General features: G+C 35.9%; 1 long non-coding RNA gene across 2 annotated transcripts in view; it reads right to left on the bottom strand.

Moving 5' to 3' along the window:
- Positions 1-2: 2 nt before the first annotated feature.
- Positions 3-12,492, bottom strand: part of LOC122156342 — a 113,372-nt gene continuing 100,882 nt past the window's right edge. Inside the window, exons 4-6 of one of the 2 annotated variants that reach the window (XR_006167447.1) lie at positions 8,518-8,692; positions 6,077-6,160; positions 3-41 (exon numbers count right to left, since the gene is read on the bottom strand). This is a non-coding gene — a long non-coding RNA (uncharacterized LOC122156342). The remainder of the gene's footprint in view (positions 42-6,076; positions 6,161-8,517; positions 8,693-12,492) is intronic. The other variant, XR_006167446.1, reaches the window with a different exon arrangement.

Raw genomic sequence — 12,492 nt, 5'->3', positions numbered from 1 at the left:
GTGGCATGCAGGCTCTTTTCATCACTGGTGAAAATTCACAGCTAAAGATGGTGATTATGTTAAAAAAAAAATAGTGATTTTTAGCTGAGAATCTGCTCTATCAAACAGTGCTCTTTGTACCTTTTGTAATTTCCATAAATAAAAATGAAAATAAAAAGGATGCATTACTTTCAGAGCAAGCTACGTACATGAAGGAAAATACACAGAGAGGTACTTATTATTAAGTAACATCAACATTAATTTCTTATAATTCTTCATTACTGTAAAGAAAAAACAAAGAAGATACATTTTTATATAGAACCTAATTCATATTATCAGCAAAAACTGATAATTTCCAAATTCTGCTCTTCCACAAGGATTATTAATGAACCAGTTTTTTCACAGAATAGTATATCTTTCAAGAACCTTAAAAATTTTAACTTTTTTTCCACCTTATCTTATTTTCCGTCAAATAAAACTAAATGAGAGAAAGCAATTCATGTAGTAAAAAAGTGTATAAAAGCCAATAGCAGTAGGAGATTATACTTCTGAACTTAAAAAAAAAAAATAAAATTACTGAAAAACTAGCATAGTGTTGCAGGTTTGTACAAAGCTGTCTTAAGAAATAAGATTTTACGTTATTAAGCTTTGGGCAGTGCTTGTTTTCTGTTATAAATCAGATTACATTAGCAATCAACACATACAATCACAGAATCTGCTCAAAATAAAGATGATACTCATTTGAATATATGAATAAAAGCACTCATCATCAAATTCAGCTCTTCTCCTTCATGTCTCCACTACAGAAGTAATTTGATCTGAATAACTGAAATACTCCTTTGTCTGTTTTACTGAAGTCATTTATGACTTTTTAAAACGGGAACTAAGACTTAAGCATTAGACAGAATGCACTCAACAGCAAGTAATTAATTAGGTACAGGTTAGCAAAGAATTTTCTGCCTCCATTTTCAACTGTTTGCTCTCGTGTCGTATCCTACTGTATTACTCCTGCATGAAAGACTGAACTCAGTTACACCTTTAATTGCAGTGCAGCTTCAGCAGACACATTTGCATATACACGTAGAGGCTCTCCTATATCCAGCCTTAAAACATCATAACTTTGTGCTGTACAATGAGTCTGCCTACTGCCATAGAATAATCTTCTGAAGAGCAAGCAGCAGGACTGGTTGAGGTGCTGGGATGTTAGTTTCACAGAATTGTATTGATAATGGAAATAACAGAGCATAACCTATTTATACATGTAGACTTTTAAGTAATCATTATTTTAATTATATCAAAATATCAAGTGGCTTTTCTATAAATGTGTGAGAGAGGAAATCTGATTTAGCAATCAGGACATGTCACATCAGTCAAGATATCAGAACTCTATATGAGAAAATGTATTTTAAACATTCTCCTGGATCAATTATTAAGTTAATTTTATTCAGCAGAATGACTTCCAAATGACTGCATTGTTTAACTTCAATTTCAATAACTACTGCTTCACTAAATAACACTTCTCCAGTGACATGCATGAACTAAATTCTGCATTACCCTCATCTGGAATGGCTTCCCATGGATTCACTCATTGCACTGACTTAAGAGATTTCCAAAGAAAGCGCCTGCTTCACTGCTGTTTGGAAACCTAATGTTTAGTACGTGAGGAAAGTGAGCTGTACATAGAATAGGAGAATCTGTCCTAACACCATGCCCTCCTGTCTGTTGGAATAGAGTGGTTATGTAGGCAAGGATGCTAATGCATACATTCAACTTGCCCAACAGTTCACATCTGTCAGCTTGGACACAACTTCAGTTTTGGGTGGTACTCTTCAAAGTCTTAGTAAGGTTCAGAGAAGATGGCATCTTAGTACGTCATCTTTCTGTTATATAGTTACTAAAAGCACTGAAACAAATCCCATGCAAAACAAACCAAGCTACATTAGAACAGTAAGCAGCGAAAAGTCCAACTTTAGGCATCTTGACTCTAAAATGTCTTGGTCTTGCTCACACTTTATATGCCTGTAGGTAACTTGTATCAGTTGATCACAATATGGGCTGCTTGACAGGCTATGAATATGCCTGTGTTCATGGAACTCCAGTGAGTATCAGTCATTATTGACACCATCTGTTTACTCCAGGGCTAACATTTTCAATCTGTTCTGGTTAAAGGTACATGTAGAAGAAGCATTCAAGCAGCTCTGGTGGAAGAAAGGAATTTTTCTTCCACAGAAAGGATTTTCTTTTTTTAAGCTTTTTTCATACGTTATGCAAACATCATATGAAGGGTCCAGCACGCTTAAAATAGCTTCTCAAAGAAGAAATGAAACAGAAGGTCTATTAATTTTTGGCATAGAGATTGAATGTTTGACTTCCTATAATCAAAGGTGTTATTCTTGTTGGAATAAAAATATACACTGAAAAGTCTCACTAAACAGACAGTTGTATTTTCTTCGTGAGAAATAAGAAATTAAATTTCATGGGAAATGAAATTTTAATAAAAAGTGTGATGTGTATTTCAATAGAGTGTTAATTATTAGCTGACAGATTTTATGAGGAAGAACATACGTGAGCAGCTTATTTAAAGAGGGAAAGTAAAGAGTACAAGGAATTAGTCTATTATGATACATGATTATACTCAATGTAATGTTGCATGTTACTGACTGTTCTACGACAGTTGAGCAATAATTACCCAAACTGCTTCAAATCATTTACCAACTGCCTATAATTTGTAGCTTGAGATGTACAAGACTTACAAAGTTAGAAAGAAAAAAAAAAAAAAAAAAAAAAAAAAAAGCAATGCAGACTGAAAATGGAAGCACCGTAGACTTTTCAGTGATTCCTTTGTTACCTTCTTAATGGTGAAAAAATGCACATGAGCATGTAGTTCTGTGTTAGCCAAAATGAGATACAGTTCTTCATTTCCTCTGCATTCCTGAATTTTATTTTGTTTTTCACTTAATTCCAAATGACAGAAATTTCATTTCTAAGCTGATAAATAGTCAATGAATGCACATGCTTTATTTCCTGTTTTCTTTATAATGGTGTCACTGAAATGTCTCAGAAAAAAAAGGACTGGAACTTGCAGAGTGCTGGATGATAAACGTACGCTGTTCAGATGGGTCAGAAGGATGATCTGTCTTTTAAATTGCAGCATAGAATAAAGGCGTGCAGGATTGAATAAGCATTGAAAGCATTTGGGGAATGGCAGCACACAGCCCTATACAAGATAATTTTCTTGACAACAAAGTACATATGATTTTGGATACCAGAGTTCAGCTCCCAGCTTGATCAATCGCTTAATCAATCTGCTGTGCACACCACAATGACTTGATTATACTCTGACCAGCAGATCTCAGAGAGTCACTAAGTGTTCAGTGCTCACTAAGCATTCCAGAATACAGTTTTCAGAGAATTATTTGTTAACATTTATGTTTCAATCATTTTTTTAAACTTCCTTAAATCAGTTGTTTTTTTGTTTGTTTGTTTTGCTTTTTGCCTGTATTTTCTTAACTGGCTACGCTATTAATTAGATGTCTCATCAGAAAGCCATCCATTGTCCCCCTTTTTTCCACTGACTCCCTCTTTATTTAGCAAGTATTTCTTGAAAAGCATATTATACTCTCTGGTATAGCAGGTGTGGCTTTGTCAGTGTTGTATGTTTAGCATTCCCCTAAGTGGATTTCTCTCTCCTTTCAGACTTCTGACTAGTCAAAAGTCATTAAACATATATATATATATATATATATATATAAATTGCTATTTTATTCTTACTTCCTGTATAATTAGCATAGTATGCTATTTTTTATATTATTAACATTATTTACTATTTTGTTCCTGTTCTCTGGATTTGTAGTCCTCTTGCTCTAAAGAAAGATTCAGTTCTGCCTACTCAAATGAAAAGCCTAAGCTTCTGTTCTTCAACAGAGGTAATAGCCCAATGTATAGCAAAATTAGTATTTTATTTATTTTTTCACTGCTGAAGAAAATGTGAAGAATTATTTAGCAGAATTGGACTGAATTTTATTAATTTACTTTCTTTCTAGAACATACTGAAGGCATCAGACCCCAAATATCTCTGCAAATATAATCTGTGAAGTGTCAAGACAGTAGTGTTGGCAAATGTAATGTTATTATTTTTATTCTTTGTTCCTGATGGGTCACATAATTAATGGCAAGCGATTCACAATAATGTTCTGAAACAAAATAGATTAACCTACTTAGCTTGGATCAGAAAAAGGCCATAAAAGATAGGACACACAAAATTGGTGTTCAATTCGTCTTGCCTTTGGTTTTCTTTCTCAAAAGTTTATAAGAATAAATAGATAAATGCACTTTTTGGAAAACAGTGCATGTCATTAAAATTAATATCAATTTAATGTTATTAAATATTGAAATGTATGAGACTTAACAAAAGTAAAATACAAATGAAAAATCTGTAGCACTTTAAAATATTTCCTTACACTTCCAAAAATAAAGTAATTTTAGGGACTATCAGAGCTCAAAATCACAATGTTAATGAAAAACAAAAAAATAAAAGGCGTTCCAAATTCATGTCGTAAACTGTACTGGCATGTGCAACTATGCTATGTGTGGCCAGAAGTATGTGAAGCAGAAGATAATATGAATGGAAAAAATCTGAATGTGAAAATAAGCCTTTTTTTTTTTTTTTTTTTTTCAGCTACAAGGTTAAAGTTACATCTTCCTACAAATTATCTTGAAAAAAAAGAGTCATAGAATTATAAAATCAAGGTCACAAAAAGACTTCCAAGATCATCCAGTTCAACCATCATCACCTACCACCAATACCCCACTAAACCATGTCCCTCAGTATTCTAATAGTAATTACAACTTAAGAGTAATCATAATTTACAGAAGTATAAGGAAATTTAAAGTCAACAAAAACAACGTTATGAATGAAGAGGCGAAATGCCTCCTTCCCAATTTTGTCCCCTTTACAGGCTATGTTTTTTTATTGAGGCATTTATGTTTTCTTGAGCTAGCCAATAGTTTATTTGGTGCAAAGCGAAATGACACTTTTACTTTATAGAAGAAATATCTATCTATCTTCATCTCTTCTTCTTATGCTACTTTGGTCATTTCACCTCTTCTATCTTTATTTTCTTCTACCTTTTGGCTTCAGAATTGTGTTTGCTATCCTCAAAAGCTTTTCAGCCATTACAAATCGAACTGGTAAAGAAAAGAAGAGTATAGGAAAGCTGAGTGATGACAGCTGTGTGCAGGGAGTACTTTAATCTTGTAGTGTAGAATATATCAGATTATTGCCACTTACAGTCTCAAGGAGCATCGCTTGTAGGAGCTTTACTGTGAATGTACACTCCTGAAATAACCTGAGGAATTTCCCTCTCCCTTTCTTCTGCTTATCAGACAGATGAAAATTAGCCAATATTAGCAAAACTTTCTCATTCAACTATTTAGAATCATAGAATCATAGAACATTCCAAGTTGGAAGAGACTTATAGGGATCATCAACTCTTTGCTGTATATAGGAACACTCAGAAATCTGACTAGATGTCTGACAACAGCAACAGTTCTTTGAACTCTGGCAGCTTGAGCCTGTGATCGCTGACCAGGGGAGGCTGTTCTGGGGCCTCAACACCCTCTGGTGAAGAATCTTAACTCCCAACCCCATCTCCTCTGATGCAGCTCCATGCATTAAACTAACTGACACATCTTCAAAAATAGATGTTAGAGAGTGCTCACAGGAGCCATTATACCTGCTGTTATGGCAATCAGGAACAGGGAAACTCCGCTAAGCTCCTCATCAAAATAGAGCTTACAGTGTTTCATTAGCAAACACATCTGTGGCTGGGGGAGGACGTGTGTCCATGGCTGCTGCTAAATGGAATTGAGCAAGAAGCTTGCACTGATTGTTTAAACTGTACAGCAGCACGATATAGGGCACCTGTTTTGCAGGACAGCCTGTTAGAAGCAGATGTGAGAGTATAAAGCTTTGGTTCATTTTTTATTTCTCTACTGTCTCTCATTAAAGGAGTCTAGCCTCTGCTTGACATACTGCTAAATTTAAATATGTGTATCAGATCTGAATAACCTATGTATAATAGGATATGCCACTTACCTAATTAAGGAGAGGAACAGATTGCCTTAAAAAAAAAAAAAAAAAAAACATCTTCCAGAGGCTAAGAATTGTCAAACACAGCACCTGCAGTAAATGGAAAGAGATGTCATTTTTTCTGTTGATATAGGTCTCAATTTATCTCTTTTTCTTACAGTTTTATTACTGTTCTTTCTTCCTGTTAAGGCATTTTATGTCACTGAGACAAAATTTGGCATCTTTCTCCAAACAACTGTTCAAATTGAATGTCATTCTAACCTTCCAAATATTGTAAAAGATATTAGATGGTCTGTAGTATCCAGATCTCTTTGGCATGAAGCCCAAAGATTTGCAAGTAGGTCATCTCTTTGCAAACTCACCCATCTTGGAAAACTGTTTATTTGTGTAACAGTACATTTTGTAGAATAGATGCATACTGTATTTAATTGAACAAAGCTGTAAGTACATTCAGCCAGGCATCCCTACAGATGCCTGTACTGTGTATTTTACTCTGAGGACATGCAAATTTTTTCACAGCTGCTCAAACATTGCCTTGAAGCATCAAAATGATCTGAGCAATTAAGTTATAAGGAAAAATAGCATACATTCATTAAAGATCTGTATCCTCTGATATTTTGAATTCTCATGGCAGGTCAAATGTGATAAAAATGCAAGGATGAAACTTCAAATTTCTAAATGAAAACTTCTTAAAAATTGAAAGTGTTTTAAAATGATGATCCTGATTCACAAATAAGCAAGTGAAAAGCAAAATAAGAAAATCTGATAACCTTAAGAAAGCTCAGTTTCAGTACTTTCTGCATTTTTAAGTCACCTTTTGAAACACAATGATTAAAAAACAAATTCTATAACACTATCTGCAATTCAGACAAGCTACAATCAGAAAACGCTAGGAAGTCTAAGTGATGTGAATGCACCTTACAGAAACCTTTGTAACACATTAGTCTGAAGTTTCTTGAGTTCAAGCATCCTAGATATTTTTAAGAGTCCCAGAAACACACAACTCCACAGTACTCTTTAAACAAACTTCATTAGTAGACAGAGCACAGGCTGATCAAGAGTTCCTTAAAAAATGTGCACCAGACAGGACTAGAAACCAGCACTCAACCTAAATTCATGAAACACTCTGCTTTTTTTTTTTTTATTTCCTTTCCATGGAGGTAGCACAAAGCAGTTGTTCTGTCAATACTTGTAAAGAACTATGGCATATGCAATGAAACAGATAGTCTAGAATATGGAAGACCTCAAAATCTGCACCACTCCATCCTTATCTCAACTCAGAAGCAAGGCACTGAGCAAAGATGGGGACCACAACCACTAGTCACCATCTCTCTCAATGCAAAATCCTTTTGATTAAGCAGTCATGAGTCAAAAACTTTGTGCTCCCGTTTGAGATTGTTTTGTTCTTCACACACACACACAAGGGTAAAAAAAATATGTGGGGAAAGGAGCTTTTACTGATGGCAGTTATCCAGTTGCAATATGAACCAGACAGCTTCTGTCTTTGTGTCTGCCTTCATTGTGCAGGTGGAAAGCAGAGCTGTCTTCAGCACTTGGCCTGAGCTGAAGCTCACTGAGAGGAAGAGCTGGCACTCAGTAGGACCTCAGCATTTAACAAAGACCTCACTACAGTGACACATGATCATTAAGTTCCCTTCAGTTTTCCACTGGAATTCAAAGCCGGGACCAAACAGAGTCATTGCACCTTAGATAACTCTACTATAATTGCCATACAAATAAACTTGCGCAACAACTGAACATCAATTTGTAAGTATTAGAAACCTTATATAGTAGTTCAATCTGCATTAAAATCACAGTTATTTATACACTTGCCTCATTTTCCTTCTCAGAAACTGGAGGTCAGCAATTGGTGTCTTATTTACAGTATTCACTATCCTAGCTGTAATCTCCCTCCAAGGAGTCATACCAGAGCCTGATGATACTAGACAGCATAACAGCAGTTGTATGATCTTCAGTATGCTCTTGCTGTGCAAAAGATGCTTTGCCACTTTTTAAATTTTAGCAGCTTCCCTCCACCTGTATTTATTTAAATTCAAAGGTGACAATTTTACATAGCTGTTGAATTTCTCCTCTGCCTCATACTGCATGCAGTGTAGGCTACAATGTGGTACAGACACTCATCTATTGATTTAACTTTGCACAATAACTATCACATCATAACAGTTCAGCTGAAACTAATGGAACTAATTAAGCAACAGGGACCTCCAAGCCAGAGAATCAGAGATTTGCAGTTGTAAAGGATCTATCGGTCCATCTGTTTTATCTTCCTGTCAGAGCCAGACTTTTCCATGCAATATATCTTTTGTTCACTGTGCTCCAAATTGCGCTAAAAGATTGGGGCTTTCACATCTTCCCCCAGGAGACTGCTCCACACCATAATAAATCTCATTGTCACGAATCTTTTCCTGCATTCAGCAATATCATACCTCTTTAAAAGTGTGCCATTTTTCTATTTACAGTTTCTCGCTCGTTCTGGATGAAGCCCATCTCTCCACTTCTGAGCTTTAAATATCAGCAGACAGCCTTGTCCTGTCATGCTTTTGTCACCGAGTCAGGCAGCACTTTTTTCTCCTTAGGTCTCCAATAATATGCACTTTCAGTCTGAAATGAGACAGATTTGTATGTAAGAGGTAACAGCCTAGCTACTACAGACATGCTGTGAAGGGGGCTGAACAGAACCCACAGAGTTTCCGTGGGGAGGATGCATGTCTGCCTCTGCCTCTTACCACCAGTCCCTTAAGTAGCACTACATGGAGCACTGCATTTTGTGCATAGCACGTACTGACCGCAATTGCACTGTTAGAAAAGCTAAAAATTAAAGAACCATGAGCCTTTGCTTCTTCTAACAGAAAAGGTAGGAAGAGCTAGGCACTAGGCATAAAGAAACCCCTGGAAGGGAGAAGGGGCAGCTCACTGTTTCTGATGAGATGGGTGTGAGAAAAAAGTGGGATGCCTCCAGTCATAACGTTGCTGCCTGGCAGCTTCTGAATTTGCTTTGGTTTTATGGCAGAGGGGCTCGGCCCTGACTTCCAGTTTAGGGATAAAAGTTTTGTGCGTCTCTGATTATTATATTGCAGAATGAGCACAGTTGTGATGATGATGTGAAATAAGGCAAGTGACAACAGGTAGCTACTGCCTTCTAGAATTTAATAACAGCAATATAAAGGACAATGCAGATTTAAGTCACTCTCTTAACCATAATATATTGACTTTATAAACTGCAGTATATTTCTGAGAAAGAAGATCTGATTTTTGAGGAAGAATGGTGTAAGATACGTTAATGGTATCCTCATTTACTTCTCATCTCAGTATTTTTGTAATATGTAATTCATACATTAATTTCTGGCAAAGATATTTTGAATGACTGTGTCAGAAAGCATTGTCTGCTTCCCTGTGAGGTATGGTCAAAATGTTTTATAGAGTTTCCAACACCCGCTTACAAAAACCAAATCACTCTGGTTATCAGAGTTGAAAGAGGCCATTCCCTGAGGGGGATTTATTATCCTGTTGGTGTCTTCTATTATAATTCATTAACCTCAGCACAACAAAGTTGAAGTGTCTGTTCTGATGATTGATAGGAGATCCCAAAACACATATTTGACTCTCAACAATTTATTGTTTTCTCCTGCATTTTACTATATTTACCATTCTTCATCTCTACAAAACGTGGGTTCTTTTCTGATATGCTGCCCAGCCTGCTTTAGCTTTGGAAATTAATTCTTCCATTTGGATTGCTTTAAATCATGATTCATATGGTTTTAAAATTCACTTTAATAAATAATAATAATAATAATAATAATAAAGTTAAAAGAGACTGTCCCATATTTTATATATTTGAAATCACTACTAACAAAGTAACGAGAATGAGCAAGTTAAAACATATACAAGATTTATTATAGGAGAAAGAGCACCATTTTTTGATAGATAACAGGACTGTAATTTTTCGTGTTTCATCCAAAATGCTTTTTTTTTCTTAGCCGGTTTTTGGGGGGTTTTGCTGTTGCAGCTAGGGAAAACTAATAGATCAAGGAGAAACAGGAATTTGTGCCCAATCTCCTCCTGCTACTTAACTTTGTCATAAATCCCTTAACAACCACCAACTGCTCTGTTGTTATACTGCCCTTCTGATCTTAGCTAGCTATAGCAACCTGCTGTTTCAAAACCCCCTTGGTAAAAGCAGCATCTCCTTTGTGAAGTCCTTCCTAAGGCTGAACAGCAACTAGCCCAGGGACTGTGCCCCAACACCCTGCTACCTCAAGGCATGGCTGCTCCTGCTTTGTTTCACTTCACAAACATACGCATCATGACCAGTAAAGACAAGCAACTCATTGTGAGAATCTTTGATCCAATTCTTAAGACTTAAAATGAAAAAGAAATCCAATGCAAATCTTTTAGTGTTTCAAGATATTGTATGGGATAGAGTAGGAGTCACTCTAGGAATGATGTGGCCATCTCCCAGGTAATTTTTCCGAGCCTCCTGAAAATTAGTTTCCCACATGCTTATGAGGATCTCTACTGACATTATTTAATTAAAAAAATACTTCCAGATCAATGAACTGAGAATATTTTGGAATATTTTGGAAGTAAACTTGTGTGAAATAAAAGGGTCCACATATTTAGCTAGGAATAATAATAATAATAATAATAATAATATCATCATTACATTGCAAAAAATAAGTTGCAATATGCATAGGGCCTAGGATGAGGGAAAATCAGCCATGACCTTGGAACATTTAAGGTTGAGTATATTTAATTATTCCATTTATTTTCAGCTTACTCCTGGTCTTGTGTCCAGCAGGTCTCAGAGATGAATTCATGCAAGTGAATTTTCTTAGCATGTCTGTGATTATTTTTCACTTCACCTCAGTTGCAAAAGTAGCTGCAACTTTGAGCGGCAGAACAGCACAGAAGTGTCCCGCACTTCTGAACAGCAAGAGTTGTATGGTCCATCATGGGAAAGAAAGTTAGCTTTTTCCTTCTGTGTTGGTTTTTCTCCCCTTTTCCCTCTTCCTTTCTCTCCTTTTCTTTCTTAATCTTTACTTCACCAACTGTCTTTTTCAATTTAATCATTTTTCTTCATTTTCATTTTCAACTGTTTACATGGGTTGACAGTGATAGGACAAGGAGGAATGGTTATAAACTGAGACAACGGAGGTTTAGATTAGATATTAGGAGGAAGTTTTTCACACAGAGAGTGGTAATGCTCTGGAACAGGTTGCCCAAGGAGGTTGTGGATGCCCCATCCCTGGAGGCATTCAAGGCCAGGCTGGATGTGGCTCTGGGCAGCCTGATCACAGCCTGGCAGTGGTTGGTGACCCTGCCCGTGGCAGGGGGGTTGAAACCAGATGATCGTTGTGGCCCTTTTCAACCCAGGTCTTTCTGTGATTCTGTGATATGATTCTACGATTCTTCTTCGGGGATGTCTTCCAGGACTTTTTCTTCTTTTTTTGTCACTGTAGTGACTCAAGTAAGAAAAGAATGTTGCCTGTGGATTAGATAGCACACTTTTATCATGAAGTTTTTCTAGAAAGAAAGGAAGATTCAAAGTGAAATTGCTTAGTTTAGTACAGATTAGGGCCTTCTGGTACTTCACATGTATATAGATGAATTATTAACCTTGGGAGAGACCTAACAGTGTGTGTTCATACTACTTTTCAGAGTGTCTGAGTTTTTTCCTAGTATACATTGCCCACCAGGGAACCGTTACAATGATAATAATGAAGAGCTCACTAATTTCTATGACTTCTTGCTTTACTCTCACAACCTCTCCAGAATACATACCGCACAAACTATCCTTAGAAACCATAGCAAAGATTCACTACGGAGGCTATGACTCTCTTGCACTGCAAAATGTGACTACTTCGTTATACAGTGTCAATCCTTTATTATTATTGCTTTGCTAATGTTCATTTAAATTTAAAATAAAAGCTTCAGCACCTTTCAGGTGGCATTTGTGTGCTTTAAACTTCACATAGAATGAATTTAAACATGAATTTAAACATAGGCTTTTATGGGTTTTGCATGTTTGTTTTAATAAATCAATTTCTTTGTGTGGGGAAGAGGGTTTTCCAAATTCTTCAAAAGTGAGTGCCTATGGGCTGGAAATAATGATGTTTCTAAGGGACAGTGCATAGGTAAATGAATAACAAAGTTATGCAGTCTGCAATGTGGGATCTATTTCCAAAAACAACTTCGCAAAAGAAACATATAGTTTTAATGCAGAAATACTTATTTAGTATTTCAAGTGTGTTTTATTCATTTAAATAAAGCAATTTCTTTCACTTAAAATAAACTGTGAGCTTTATTTCAAAAATTATATAACTTTTGTTATCTTTTTTATTACTCATCATATTACTATCCTATCCTATCCTATCCTATCCTATCCTATCCTATCCTATCCT

Source organism: Centrocercus urophasianus, unplaced genomic scaffold (genome assembly GCF_019232065.1).
Source record: "Centrocercus urophasianus isolate 14NV4802_14NV808 unplaced genomic scaffold, USGS_Curo_1.0 seq_12, whole genome shotgun sequence".
In the NCBI taxonomy this organism is placed as follows: domain Eukaryota; kingdom Metazoa; phylum Chordata; class Aves; order Galliformes; family Phasianidae; genus Centrocercus; species Centrocercus urophasianus.
This window is presented reverse-complemented; position numbering and strand designations above follow the sequence as displayed.